The sequence below is a fragment of the Tenrec ecaudatus genome, chromosome 3 (assembly GCF_050624435.1).
Source record: "Tenrec ecaudatus isolate mTenEca1 chromosome 3, mTenEca1.hap1, whole genome shotgun sequence".
Classification (NCBI taxonomy): domain Eukaryota; kingdom Metazoa; phylum Chordata; class Mammalia; order Afrosoricida; family Tenrecidae; genus Tenrec; species Tenrec ecaudatus.
The window spans coordinates 117,710,754-117,724,193 of record NC_134532.1 but is presented as its reverse complement, the minus strand read 5'-3'; positions in this window follow the sequence as shown (position 1 = coordinate 117,724,193).

Here is a 13,440-nt window from a genome sequence, read left to right as displayed (position 1 = left end):
AAAGAGGAAGAGCCCCAATGAGATGAGTTGACACAGTGGCTGCATCAATGGGCTCAGGCATAGGAGCAATTGTGAGGATGGAGCAGGATTGTGTAATATTTTGTTCTGTTGTGCATAGGACCATTACCGGTCAGAGTCAACTCAATGGCGCCTAACAACAACAACAACTTGTGAAAGTTCGGCATAAAGAAGTTGGAAATATGGAAGACTGAAGAAAGATCAATGCATTTTGATTGTAGTGTTGTAGAAGAATATTCAAAATACCACAGACTGCCGAAAGAACTAGCAAATCTGTCATGGATGAAGTACAGTCAGAATTCCGTTTTAGAACTATGGATAGTGAGATTTGGTCTCAAGTATTTTGACCTGTCATTAGGAGGGACAAGCCGCTGGAAAAGCACATCATGATTGGTAAAGTCGAAGGGCAGTGAAAAGCAGATTTGCAACAAGGTGGATTGACAGAGCGGGTACAACAATGGACTCAAACCGAACACTTTTGAATATGGTTCAGGATGGAGTGACTTCATTAGTAGGAACTGACTCAATGGCACCTAACAATCCCAACATTGCTAAACTGCTGAGGATCCTGGCCCAGCCTATTTGACAAAAAGCTTTGACTTTCATAGTTTTCTTTTTAATTTCACAGTTTAAAAATCTCAGTTTTCATTCCCATGGGTCCAACATAAGTGTATAATTATTCTTTGAAAATAAATAATATTGTGCAACCCAAATTTTATGGAGAAACAAAATTTCTCCCTTAATTTTCTTTGGCATTCATTAAAAATAATAATAAAAAAACCTTAAAGCGCCATCTCATGTATTCTCATTCAAAATGAGCGGGCATTGGCCCCAGGATTCCTTAGAACGCCTTTTGTTTTAAGGTTTTTCTCCATGTACTTTGAGCTGGAAATTAAACCTTATCTGCTCCCACCATTTCTTCTGAGACATTCAAATTAATTTACTCATTGTTGCTCAAATTATTAAATATGTCCAATATTTTTAATAGGTGATGCTTTTTATCTTTTTATTTACTCCTTCATCTCTATCTTAAACTCTCCAACCCGTTCACGAATTTCTTTCATCCTTTACAGATTCCTATGTTGTTGCATACTTTGGAGATGTTGTCAGGAGAGCTCCCTCCTTGGAGAAGGATGTCACGGTCAGTAAAGTGAAGGGGCAGTGAAAAGAGAGGAAGGCCGTCAAAGATAAGGACAGACCCATTGCTGCAAGAATGGGTTCAAGCACAGGAACAATTGTGAGAATGGAGCAAGACAAGGCAGTGTTTCTGTTTGTTGTGCATAGAGTCACTGTGGGCTGGAACTGAATCAATGGCACCTAACAACAACAACAACATGTTTAGGGGCCATTGAGTTGGTTCTGACTCAGAGTGACTGTCTTAATTAAACTAGTCCCATGGAGTTGGGGATAGAAGAAGTCTCAAATGGGCAACACTTCCAAGATGCTACTCTGTTCTTTTTCCCCCACTCCTCAATTGAATGTAGTCCTGCATGCCTGTCTTTTGTTTCTGTGATTCACTGCAACCTCCCATAAAAACCCACAACGCTTTGAGGATATGCCTCACATAGGAGTGGGTGTGGTTCAGTCCAAAATAGGAAGGTAAGCCAACTGCAGGGTCCAGACCTAAAAGCCAAAAAATGTTCAGAAGCACCGCAGGTCTTTTGTACTTTTACAAAACTCAGTCAGGAAATAGAGATCAGTCTTCCAGGTGAGTACATGTATACTTGAACTAGAACTTAAACTCCATGAAAGATGGTGTCTTAAGTAACAACTCCTATAGTGAAAGATGCTCTCAAGGAAACAAAGGGTGTGGCTTGGTTCACCTCTACTACAGTGGGATCTTAAAATGCCCCCGTGAAGCTCGGCCCACAACCTATACCAAGGTCAAGTCTCAATTTCACCACACTCCTGTCCACCAGCACATTAGAGAATACATTCCTAAATGGGACTGTAACTGCAGGCATGTAAAACCCAGAACCACAATAATCATAGAAGAACTCATGGTTATTACTGTTATTATATTATTTTAATATGTTGCAAAAATGTGACCTCTATTCCAAATCAATTTAGTTGTATATGAGCTTAGTTTTCAGCTTGTGTGTGCATGTTAGGTGCCATATTAATTGACTAAAACTCAGTGACCTGACACACAATATTTGTAAATAACCAAATGCAAACTTTGATTTATCTAATCTTTTTACCATCATCACACATTTATAACAATATCCTCTTATTTTAGCCTTCTGATTTGATTATGTAAATCCCTGTATTTGTAATCAGACTCCCAATCCTCATTAGCCATTATTATAAACTCCTTAAGAGCTGTAAATCCATCGCCATATATCATTGTGAGACTTGTAGCACCTAGCAAAACACTTGCGCATAGTAATGACAGTACTTTTTTCATTTCAATGAAAAAATATATTCAATTACCACAATAACACCATATTAAAAGCAATAATGATTTCTTCTAATATGTTTATGAAGTGAAAGATTGATTTTCTACCTGCACAGTTTAGGTGTCCTGTTCTAGAGGAATGATAAAGACCACTATTTACTCTTCTGGTTGGTACTTGACTGTCAAAATAAAAGTAAATTTGCCAGTTATCCTTGCAGGGATAAGGGGTGACAACCAGAGAGGAAGCAGCAGTCAGAAGGTAAGGGTATCATGGAAACGTCCAGCTTGAAGCTGGGATGGTGAAGGGGTAGTAGAAAATGCCCTCCTTATCTGTGGTCAGTAGGTGCGAAGATAGGATACTGTATGCACGCTCTACAATTATGGCTGGCAACTGCCTATTTGGCAGCTGAATAAAGGGTGTTCTTGATATAGATTATTGCCATGGGAGGTGGGGAAAGAGGAAGGGAGAGGGAGAACACTATTGAGCTGCTAGGTTGACCTATGTACTTGGGTTCAGGAAAATGAAGTATAAGCACACATGAAAAGTTTTATTTATAACTTCCAGGTTGTAGCTTCAAGAGAAAGTTGGCACTCAATCTTAAACTTGGCATATGTAAATTTGGTATACTTTGCTGGGACATTTTGGAGCTCACATGTGAGAAAATTATCAAGGATTGGTGGGAACAATAAGATGGATAGAGCTTGGGTATCCATGATATGAAAGAAAAATTAACCTCCAAATTGAAAAATATCACCATTATTATATTACTATAATCCATTGCAACAATATGATCTCTATTCTAAATAAAATTAGCTGTATATAAGCTTCTTTTTAGCATGTGTTTGTGTGTGTGTGTGTGTGTGTGTGTGTGCGTTAGGTGCTATGGAGTTATGGAGCTCTGGCTCATAGGGACCCCATGTACAACTGAAGTGACACTGCCAAGTCCTGTGACATTCTCACCGTGGTTATGTTTCAGCCCTTTTTTGGTAATCACTTAATTGGTCATCTTTTTAAGTGTTGTTCTGTTTTTCACTGACCTTCTACTTTACAAAATATGATATCCTTGTCTCTCCTGAAAAAATCCAAACTATGAGATGAAGTTTCACCATCCTCTTTTTGTTTTTTTTTTTTTTGTTTTTTAGCAGTTTGGGCTCTATATCTTCCAAAACAGATGTTTTTTCTCCCTGGCAGTCCATGGTATTTTCAACATTCATAGGCTGCTCTGTAATTCAAATACATGGATTTTTAGCTCTTCCTTCCTTAGTCATTGTACAACTTTTACATGCATGTGCAGCAACTGAACAAGGCCGTGGTTTAACTGCTGAAACTGATTTCTCCATCGTCTCTTCCCACAAATGTAGTCAATTTGATATCTGTGTATTCCATCTGGAGAGTCCCATATGTGGATTCTTACACCCTTTGTGCTGTAAAAAGATATTTGCAATGAAGAAGTCATTGGTCTTGCAAAATTCTATCATGCAATATCCAACTTCTTTTCTGTCACCAAGACCACATTTTCTGACTACTCTTGCTTCATCTTTATTGACAACTTTTGCATTCCAAGTGTCATTAATTAACAGTGTCTCTTCATTCCATGTTTGATGGATTTCAGACTGGTATGTGAGTAGAATCCTTGAATGTCTGCATTACTCGCTGTTGTGGTTGGTACATAAATCTGAGTAATAGTTGTATGGACTAGATTTCCTTGAATGAGGATAGGTTTTATACTATCACATTGCACTTCAAGATTTACCTTGAAATGACCTTTTCAAACATGACTGTGGCTCCACTTCTCCTGATTGCATCATTTCTAGCCTAGTAATCCTTATGATTTTCTGATTGAAAATGGCCAATGCCGTGCCATTTCAGCTCACTAACATCCAGAATAAAGATCTTAAATGTGTTCCATTTCATTTTTACAACTTCCAATTTTCCTAGAGTCGTACATGTTACATTCTAAATACCAATGATCAATTGATGTTAGCAGCTGTTTCTTCTCATTTGCCCAACAGCAAATGAAGGTCCCTCAGTCTTAACTCCCACAGACTTTGCTCCAGCCATGCCATGATGGTTAATTCTACTTCGAGAAGGTAGCTCTTCCTTCATCATAATTAGGGTGCCTTCAGACCTGAGGGGCTTAACTTCTGGTACTATCTCTGACAATGATCTTCTTCTATTCATGAGGCTTTCGGGTTCTAGCAATGTTTTTTTCTTCTTTATTATTGTTTTTTTAAGTGAATGTGAATGAGTGAGTGAGAGTGGGAGAGTGAGTGAGAGTGAGTGAGAGAGTGTGAGAGAGTGAGAGTGAGAGTGAGAGAGAGAGTTAGCGAGAGTGAGTGAGAGTAAGTTAGCAAGAGTGAGGCATCTAACAATGTTTTGATGCTATCTATGAGGTTTTCAGTGGCTAACTCCTACAAATTATTCAGGCAGCACAGCTGTAAATTGTTCACTTTGAGTGATCCTGGTGGTATTTGAAAAACCTATGCGCTACATAACTAAACACATACTGTGCTAGTTACATAATTTCATGTCAACCAGATTAATAAGTGTAGGGGTGCATTCTAGGCTGTCAATCAGGTCACAGACTGATGAAGCCTCCTTGTGAGCATGGCCTTCTCATCCAGATTCTAATAACCTCTTTCTCCCTGGAGGCAGTCACACACTCTCTCTGTTTCACAATCCTATAGACAATCCATGTAAAGTCACACCGAGACCTGCGAGGGCCTTGGAGATGCCGCCACCACTTCTAGAGCCACAAGACTGCACCCACTGGGTTGTGATCTTCCTGCATTTTGCATCATTGCATGTGGCTGTGTGTCTTTGACTTATGGGCTAATATCAGGCTTATGAACTTGATCTGGTCTGGGCTGGGATGTTCTCTTTAATATCCAATTACTCTTTGATAGAAAGTGCTTTCTCATACATATATGAGTGTCCCTGGATTTGTTTCCCTAGTCAACCTGGTCTAACACACATAACGTACAGTGTCATAGTAACACATAAGCCACCACAGTGCAACAAACTGACTGACTGATTGAATAAGAATAGTGAGAGGATTCAACTCTGATGCACACCTTTCCTGATTTTAAATCGTGCAGTATTGTCTTATTCTGTTTGCACAACTGCTTTTTAATCCATGTGTAGGTCTCACATGAGCACAGTTAATTGTTCTGGAATTATGATTCTTTGCAAGCCTATTCATAGTTTGCTATGGTTCACACAGTGAAATGCCTTTGCCCAGTCAAAGAAACTCAACAAAACATATTTCTGGTATTCTCTATTTTCAACCAAGATCCATCAGAAATAAGAAGTGCTATCCCATCTTCCAATTCCTTTTATGAATCAGACCTGCATTTCTGGGAGCTCCCTGTCAATGTACTGCTGAAACCATTGTTGGTTGATGGTCAGCAAAATTTTATGTGCATGTAGCACTATATTATTATATAACTTGAGCATTCTGTTGGAATGAGCATTTTTTTGGAATGGTTATGCATCTGGATTTCTTCCAGTCTGCTGACCAGGTAACTGTCTTCCAAATATCTTGACATAATCTAATGTGTGCTTCCAGTGCTTCATCAGGTTGTTGAAACATTTCAACTGGTCTTCCATCAATTCCAGGGGGCTTGTTGTTGGCTAATGCTTTCAGTGCAACTTGTACTTCTTTCAGCACCCTTGATTCTTGATTATATGCTACCTCTTGAAATGGTTTGGTACAGTGACTATGTGGATTCTTTCCATTGTCTGGTGATGCTTCCTCCACCATTCAGTATGTTGCCAATAGAATCTTTAATGTTGTAAACTGAGACTTGAATATTTTCTTTAGTCCTTCCAGTTTAAGATATGCTGAATGTATTCTTCCTTTTGGGGTTTCTCTTCTGGTTATTTTCACATTTCATTATAATATTTTACTTTGTCTTCAGTTGACCTTTGAAATTTTCTGTTCAGCTCTTTTCTTTATCATTTCTTCAATTTGCCTTTGTAACTACATTAAGAGAAAATTTCAGTATTTTTCTGGCTTTCACTTTGATATTTTCTTTCTTATTTTTTAATGAGCCTTTAAAAAAATAATGTATGATGTCCTTAATGTCATCCCACAGCTCATTAGATCTCTTTTTAGTGCTCAATGTGGTAAATCTGTTTTTGAGATGTTCTTGAAAACTCAAGAGGGATATACTGAAGGTCGTACTTGGCTTCTACTGAACTTGTTTGAATTTTCTTCAGCTTCAACATAAATATATACATGAAAAAATAATAGTGTGCTATACAGTCAGCCTCTCCCTACCCTTGGTTTAGGTGCTGATATTGAGCTTCATCATCTATTCCTACAAATATAATCAATTTGATGTTTGTGTATTTCATCTGAATAAATCATTATTTATATTTGCCTTTGTGTTGAAAAATATATTTCCTTGTATTTGGATAGATATTATCCAATCATAGACCATTTTCTTCAGAGATCTTGGCAAGTGTTTTTTAATGATGAGAATGAAGTTATTCCCCTGGAATCTGTCAATCCCAACAGAGTAAATCATGAAATTTTCCTATTCAAAATAGCCAATATTGTTCCATTTCAGCTTACAAAACTTAGGATAATGAAATTTATGGTAACCACTCTTTTGATGACTTCATATTTTTAGATTCATACTTTGTACATTTGAAATTATTAATTAATAATTAATTAGCTACTAATTAATCATCATGTGGAGTGGTCCGTCATCAGTAAATGAAGTTCCCTCGGGCTTTACTCCCAAAGGTGTTACTCCATCCATGTCATTATAGTGGACTCTACTTTGAGAAGACAGCTCTTCCTCACTCATATTTTGAATGCCTTCTGATCTGAGGGGTTCATCTGCTGGCACCCCGACAATGTTCTGCTTCTGTTCATGGCATTGTCAGTATCTGACATTGTTAGGGTGCTATCAGTAATGTTTTCAGTAGCTAAATCCTCAGTAATGGACAGCATATTCTTTCTTCCTAATTTGTGCTTAATCTGAAAGCTCTGCTGTAACCTGTTCACTTTGAGCGAGCCTCCTGGTATCTGAAATACCAGGGACATAGTTTTTCAATCATCACAGTGATACACAAGTCACCACAGTATGACAAACTGACAGACAAATGATGATCATAAATAGTTACTATATATTATATTTAGGGTTAAGGATGAGCAAGGTAAATATATACAATTCTTAATCATAAACTTAGGAGTAAATGTAAAATGTGCTTCTAATTCTATACATTAAAAGTGAAGACATCTCCAGTATAGAAGAGAAACATCAGAGAAAAAAAGAAGATTAGGAATGTCCTGAGACTACGTTGATATGTCCAAGATGGCCAAAGGGATGATGTGAAATCATAACAATGTTTATCAACTTAAATAAGAATTATTATCGGGTTCTTCTTCATAGAGGTAGCCATCAGAACAGAATGAATGGATGCTGAAGTTTAAAATCAGAAAAAATTGTGCACCAGGGATTTGGTGTTTCACAATATTATTCAGTTTGCATTCTTGTTGTAGGGTGGGATCAAAGATGGCTGGTGTTGCCTGATCACGTATGCCACATGACAGGAGCCAGGTGGATAACAGTGCGTCTGTTTTAGTTTTAGGTGCACAGACAGGGAATGTGGCCGGGTCTTCCCTCTAATGACTGCTTCACCTTTTCTTTGTTCTCCCAGCATATGTGTAGCTTAGTTGAAACAATTTTTTTCAACAGATGCACATCTTGAAATCACAGACACAAACTGGAAAAACATTTTTTTAACAAAGGTTTTATATTGAAGGACTTTATATTTCTAGAGACTCTAAATCTTGAAGGGACACTCTGGGTATGCAGCGCTGCCTCTTAATGAGAATGTGGAAAAAGCCTGGGGAAAATTCATAAAACTCCAATAAGAATTGGAGTTGTGACTTATCTTGTTTCCTTGAGAATTCATGCCTGGGCAGAATCACAGGTTTCTCATGAGATAGATTATAAGTGTCCAATTTACCATCACAGCTATGGAGTGTTTCTAGTTAAGCTGTCTTAACAAGCTAAATAATTCTAACTATAGTCTTATAAACCATGTTATTTTTCCACCTGAAAATAATAGCATGTTGACTTTTCAAGCCACCACTCATTCTGAGCAAATAATCCAAGAAACTGCTCTATAAAGAAGAAAGTGGCAACAAGATTAGAGGAAAATTCATGAACAACCCGTGATATGCAGACAGCACAGCCTTGCTTGCTTATAGTGAACAGAACTTGAAGTATTACTGATTGAGATCAAGACTATAATACAGCCTTTAATGTGGATTTTACCTGAACATAAAGCAAAAAATCAAACTCATGGTTATCTGATCAATTCCAACCCAGTGACCCTATAGGAAATTCACAAGTGGGCCAATGAATAGCATTATCAAAGACATATTTTCTTGGGTAAAAGTATTGCAAAACATTTCTTTACAGTGTTAAAGAGGAAAGATGTTATTTTGAGGAATAAAGTGTATTTGACCAAATACTTGGTTATTTTTATGTGCTTCACAGGCATGTAAAAGCTGGGTAATGAATAAGGAATACCAGGGGAGAGCTGATATATTGAAATTTAGTATTGAAGAAAAATATTGAGTATTCCATAGACTGCCTGAAAAATAAGTGAATTATTGGGAAAAGTATAACCAGAATACTCTTAAAAGCAAAGATAGCGAGACTTTTTCTCACTCTGGACATATTATCAGAGAGGGCCAGGCCCTGGCGAAGGATGTGATGCTTGTTAAAGTAGATGGTCAATAAAGATGTTTGTTGCCCACACCTGAAGCTTTGGAACAGATTTTGCTTTAAGATGTTAGCAGATGAAGTCCAAACCAAATAAAATCATTTTTATGCAGTGAGAAATTAAACAAAAACAAGTATGCAGAAGCATATTGTCTATAAAACTGTACAGCAATAGAGCTGTTTATAATATTTGAATTTCTGTACAAAAAAAAGTATCTCAAAAATTAAGACTGGTTTATTGTTTCCAGCTACTTTCTGGTCCTTGTTTTGTTTCTCCACATGAAGTCAAAGATTTCGCAAGTTTGACTTCCACTTTTATTTTTAGCTTTGATCCTGATGTACTTGAACACTACTTCAGTACTAGTGCATGAGAATATCAGTTGCAGAAAGATGTAGGTACCCTACTAAATGATTCTTACAGTAAGCCACTAAAACCTAACCACAACCATTGCCTTCAAGTCAATTCAGATCCATAGTAATCCTGAATAGGGCTTTCAAGACTAAATCTTCATGGGAGCACACAGCCTATCTTTATCCCAGAGGCTTGCGGATTTGAACTACCAACTTTTTGCTTAGTGGTTCATCGACTACTCCACAGCAAGGATCCTACTAAGGATCCGAAGGCAGCCATAGCACATCAGAATAATACTTTTGCTACTTTGTCATTTTGATTTCAAGTCAATATTTGCTATATTTAAATCAGTGTAATTTTATTTCAATTAAAACATAAACATTTTCATTAGCCAACTAAACAACTTAACTTTCTGGTTATTAAAAATACATATATTTTTAACTTCGGCAAAAGTCAGACCAAATCTCATGATACACATGGCATCAAATAAAAATTCATTCATTCATTCAATAAATAATTAAAATTAAAGATGCACGTAGCACCTGTGGTGAAAGGCATCTTCCCCCCACACTCTTATGCCTGTAAGGCCCACAGAGGCCCCCCACTCTCTTATTCCTGGAAGGTGGGGGAAGAAAAAAGATTGCAATATGTCTCCACAGGAAAGGGAGGCTGAGTGAACCTCATTCTAGTGTGCCAATCCTTGAGGGCAGTGTTCCTGCTCAGAGCAGCTCGTTCCCAGAGATGACTCCAAGGCTGGCCTCAGCTGGAGATGTGACCTCGTCTCCCCAGATGACAGCACTATAGAGGACAGGCCTGAAGATGCAGGCCTGATGGGAGTGACGTCCCCGAGGAATCCTGAATGTAGACATCTGACTCTGAGGGCAGCACTAGGCGCCTCCTCTGATCTGGTTGGGGGTTACTAACTAGGGGGTCACACTGGAAGTCCACAGGTGTAAAAGGATGGGGGGAGTAACTGGACCCCTCTATCCCTGCCTGTAGGAAGAGCAGTAGGGACTTGTAGGATGCACGCTGTTCGGATGTGAAGGCTGATGACTAAAAGGGTGCATGAGGGGTACCCCCACCAACAATGATGCTCATTTGTTTTGTTGATGTGAGGGGGATATAGTGCATTTGGAGTTTGTTCCACCAGGTCAGACTGTTAGTCAAACTTTCTGTTTAGAGGTTCTGAATAGAAGGCCTGATGGGGACTAGAAAGCAGATGGGGACTAGTTTGGCCACCAGGACAATGCACCTGTTCATGCAGCCATCTCAGTGCACCAGTTTTGGCAAAAATCAACATACCTCTCTTGCCCTATGCCTCTAACCCACTTGACCTGCTCCATGCAATTTCTTTTTGTTTCAGCAAATGCAGAGGGACATGAAAGGACGGAAATTCAATGACATAGATGAGGTCAAGGAAAAAATGAGGAGGTGCTGTCAGTCATCCAAACAGATGAGTTTGAAAAATGTTTCCAAGAATAGACTCACAGATTTGACAAATGTATTAAGTGTAATGGAGAGTACTTGGAAGGTGATAAGGTTGTTTTGTAAAAATAATTAAATACATAGCTTTTTAAAAAAAATCCGTTTTGGCGGGGTAATGTCTCATAAATGCTGTTAGGTAAGTGGGTCCCAGTTATGGAACCCTGGAAGAAAAAGGGGATTGGGCTGAGGGATTATAAAGGGTCTGACTCGCTATTCAACAGAGAGATGTTCATCTACTCTGGGTCAGGATACCAGTTAGAATTTGAACTATTTATATACTCTCTCCATAGCAACCCCATGGAGACAGTAACAGGACTGATGGTTCTGTGGGGCATGGCAGGGGAGGAATAGGGGGATGTGAGTGGTGAGCCAATAAAGAGGACAGGGGAATAGCAAGAGTTATAAAATTGATGGTGAGGAGGGGATAGTGTTCCTGGTCCCATTTGATCAATCTAAAAGTGTCTGAGAGGTATACAGTGGGTAAGCATGATAGTGAATAGGGGAAAAGAAAAAGAGGAAAGAAGAAAAAGGAAAAATTTAAATATACTGGTATAAATATAGATATATAAATACAAATATAGGTGTATTTGTGAATGCATGTACGTATATATAAATACAACAATGAAATAGATGGACTTTGGGCCTCTACTAAAATCTCACCTAAGTAAAAGAATAGTTTTTTTTCTAATAATGTGGCACTGAATGATACTCACCTTCCTGACACAATTGCTGAAGACAAAATGGGTGCATAACCAAATATGATGAAAAAAGATAATAGTGGCTAGCAATTAAAAAATATATTGTCTGGGATCTTAAAGACTTGTAGTCAAACAAGAGGCTATCAAGCAGGGAAGCAATAAAGCCCACGTGAAAGAAGCACACCAGCCTGTGTGATCATGAGTTGTCGACGGGAATAGGTTTCAGAAGTTTAAAAACAAGCAATCAAATTGATGTGAAAGAATGTGGACAAAGTGAAGACCCCAAACCCACCTTCAAGTCAATTGGGCAATCCCTCACAGAGGGGCCATGCAGGGGGATAAAGAATTCAGAGTGGGTGAGACACTGATGAAAGACATAATCATCCTCTGGCTCTTTGATATTTGCTCCCCTTACTCTGAAGGTTATGTTTCACCTCATTAAGACTGTTAGATCTACATATGTTCATTTGTATCATGAAGATCGTTTGATGCAGAAGTGCCAGGATGGATGACCCTTCCAAAATTGAATGGGAGTAGTGATTCCCTGAGGATACAGGAAGACAGAGGGGGTGACCGGGGGAGCTGATAACAATGATGACAGTATAACCCCACTCAAGGGGAGCAAATAAAAGAATTGTAGGTGAATGGATAAATTAGATAGGGATAAAATACAGCTATATCTATCTCTATATATTACACTCATAACAAGGGTTTCTGGGGGGAAGGGTGGGGGAAGGGATGGAAAAAGAGGAGCTGATATCAATGAGTTCAAGAAGAAAGAAAATATTTTTAAACTGATTGCAGTAGCAATTGTACAATTTTGCTTGATCTACTTCAATCAAGGAAAGTTATGGCATCTGTAAGATCTCCCAATAAAAATGATGAATTAAAACATATATATGTTCTCTGTAATTATTGTGCTAGGTTTCAGTGAGTTTGTGCTGACACATAGTGTCCTAGTTACCCTACATGCAACAGAAGGAAATGTGGCCTACCCTAGAGCTAAGCACACACGCTGAGATGCTGCAGGACCAAACATCTTCGTTCTGTTATACCTACGGTTACCATGAGTTAGAACTGACTCAATGATGTAATAATAATAATATATATTTTCTACAATCAGCTTTCACTTATTTATAACATTCACATAGTTATTTGACCATATAAAATATGAGTGCCATAACAGAAAACCACTTCTTAAACATAATATTGCAGGGATAATTTTGCCTTCAACACTATCATGTTTTAATTGAGTGACTTGCTAATCCACTGGGGTATTCTTGTAAGGAAAACACACAATCAATTTATTTATGTTTTGGATTGAATTATGTCCCCAAAACATCTGTTGAAATCATAATCTCTGTATCCACGTGGGTGACCTTGTTGGTCTAAAGGTTTTTAATTTTGCTCTATTAATAAGGTCATACTGGTGTAAAGTGATTCCTAAACCTATTTAATTTCATTGGTATCTCATGAAAAGGGAGAACAGACATGGAGAGTCACACACTGTGTGGCAGAGACCATATAAGAAATTCAGGTACTTCAAGTCAAGGAACTTCATGTCTGCCAACAAGAAACAACCCTTCCCTGGAAGAACTTCTTGTACCCCCAAATCTAAAGCAATGCATTCTATTCTCTAACGTTGCTGCGTGTCTCTTAAGGCAATCCTAGGAGTCTTTCAGATCAGCAGAATTAGGTGCTGTTGAGTCAGCATTCTTAGAAGCACTACACACAACAGG